The 2,484-nt window shown below is 45.6% G+C and overlaps 1 long non-coding RNA gene across 1 annotated transcript in view; it reads right to left on the bottom strand.

The window, feature by feature from the left end:
* Positions 1-2,141: 2,141 nt before the first annotated feature.
* The window catches only part of LOC122547855, an 8,560-nt gene continuing 8,217 nt past the window's right edge, over positions 2,142-2,484 (bottom strand). The window contains exon 3 of the long non-coding RNA XR_006311108.1: positions 2,142-2,370. This is a non-coding gene — a long non-coding RNA (uncharacterized LOC122547855). The remainder of the gene's footprint in view (positions 2,371-2,484) is intronic.

The raw sequence follows: 2,484 nt of genomic DNA, 5'->3' as shown, positions 1-2,484 counted from the left end.
GAGGCCATTTGGCCTTTCAATCCTGCTCCACGATTCAATGGGAAACAGCTGACCATCCAGCTCAGTCTCCTGTTCCTGCTGTGTTCCAATCCCCTTTCATGACTTTACCTCAAACAACTATATCCAAGTCCTCCTTGGGCTTCACTGCCTTTTGTTCCAGTGACGTTGCTATGTAACTGTGTGGGTGTAGGCAGGGGTAATGTGATGGTGCTGGCTCCTGGAGGATACACCCAGCGTCCCTCGTCATCCTGCATTAACATCAATTGGGTTTCAGCAACTCGAGATAGAAACCGTTTCCAGGATATGGGCATCACTGGCTCAGCCAGCATTTATTCCCCATCTCTCCTTACCCTTGAGAAGATGGTAGTGAGCTGCTGTCTTGTACCATTCACAGTCCATTTGGTGCAGAGAGACCGACAATGCTGGGAGGGAGAGTGTTGCAGGATTTTGGCCGAGTGATTCTCCATCTTTGGTTCTTCAAATTCTGCTTAACTTTATCACAATCTGCACATGATTTTGAGATTTCAGTCTGCAAATCTTCACCATCTAGCACCCTGTATAAAGGAATATGTACAGATTAGAAATTCAGAGCAGACAATTCTATTTTCTCTGGAATATCTTTTTCCTCATTCTTCCCCCAAAGCTGTAACCCTCCAGCCCACCTACTCTCTCCCACCATTCTGACTCTACTATCTCTAATATACACCCTTCACATTCTCATGGAGTTACTGATAAACAGATCCATACACCACTTCCCGTCCCTGGTTAGACTCTGCACCCTTTCTGGGTTCACTTCCTTTCCTTTCAGTTGCTGCAAGTCAATAATGTAACAGCAGAATGAAACAAAAAGAAACAGACAGGGAGATGGCAGATCCTGGACAGAAGAGGAACCTTCAGTCTGGGAGAATGGGTCACATCCTTCTTTGTCAAGGAAAAGAAAGGACTGTAGGACAAGGAATAATCTGCCATGGGTGGCTAAGGAAATAAGAGTCCATCAAACTGAAATAGAATGCATACAAATTGCCAAAGACAGACAGTCGCCCATGGCCGGAATCGAACCCGGGTACCTGGTGCTGTGAGGCAGCAGTGCTAATCACTGAGCCGTCTCTGTTGAGTGGAGGGGACATGACTGGAGGACTGGGTCAATGGGATTGTGAACAGTGAATGAATATGGAGGACACTGGGGGATGGACAGGTCAGTGAGGGACAGGATAAGTGCAGCAGCAGGAGGGGATCCTGGACAAACTGAGCAATGGGAGAGTCTGACAGGAGTGAAACTACAGAAAGGTTCCGTTTGGAGGCTCAGGCAGGGACAGCTGGGAGACAGTATGGCCTGATGGCTTGGGCAGGTTTACTAATCAGCCTCTTCAAAGGGATACAGGGACTGCCTTTCAAAAGGAACTCACCTGTGTTGGTGACATTAACAAGACTCAATACAGAGTCACTGACAAAATGCTGGCGTACTTGAACTTCATCCAGAATATGAACACCTATAACTGGGCAACGCAGACCCCAATGTACAGAGTTAAATCCTGGATACTAATAACAGCTTTGTGCATGGGAAATCATATCTCATGAATTTGACTCTGTTTTTTTGAAGAAGTAACAAAGAGGATTGCTGAGGTCAGAGCATGGGCATGATCTACATGGACTTCAGTAACGTGTTTGACAAGGTTCCTCATGGGAGACTGGTCAGCAAGGTTAGATCACATGGAGTACAGAACTGGCTCGAAGGTAGAAGGCAGAGGGGGCTTTTCAGGCTGGAGGCCTGTGACCAGTGGAGTGTCACAAGGATCGGTGCTGGATCCACTACTTTTCGTCATTTATATCCATGATTTGGATGTGAACATAAGAGGTATTGTTAGTAAGTTTGCAGATGACACCAAAAATGGGAGGTGTAGTAGACAGTGAAAGAGATTACCTCAGAGTACAAGAGGATCTGGATCAGATGGGTGAATGGATTGAGGAGTTCAGTTTAGAAAAATGCGAGCTGCTTCATTTTGGAAAAACAAACTTTAGCAGGATTGATACAGTTAATAGTAAGTTCCTGGGGAGTGCTGCTAAACAAAGAGTCCTTGGAGTGCAGGTTCATAGTTCCTTGACAGTAGAGTATCAAGTAGATAGGATAGTGAAGGCCGCAGTTGGTCTGCTTGTCTTTATTGGTCAGAGCATTGATTATAGGGGTTGGGAGGTCATATTGCGGTTGTACAGGATATTTCAAAAGTTGCTGAATCAATATTCCATAGAATTCTGTTCCCCTTCCTATCAGATGGATGTTCTTAAACTTTAAAGAGATCAGAAAAGAATTATAGCATCTTGCCAGGGTTGGATAGGCTGTTTTCCCTGGAGCGTCAGAGGCTGAATGGTGACCTGAAAGAGATTTTTAAAATCAGGCTTGGCATGGATACGGTAATAGACAAGTTTTTTGCCCTACAGTGGGGGAGTACAGAACTAGGGGACTGTGGGGGAGTGTAGGCAGACAGG

Source organism: Chiloscyllium plagiosum, unplaced genomic scaffold (assembly GCF_004010195.1).
Source record: "Chiloscyllium plagiosum isolate BGI_BamShark_2017 unplaced genomic scaffold, ASM401019v2 scaf_7356, whole genome shotgun sequence".
Classification (NCBI taxonomy): Eukaryota; Metazoa; Chordata; class Chondrichthyes; order Orectolobiformes; family Hemiscylliidae; genus Chiloscyllium; species Chiloscyllium plagiosum.
The sequence above is the reverse complement of the archived record's forward strand: the minus strand, read 5'-3'. Positions and strand labels throughout refer to the sequence as shown.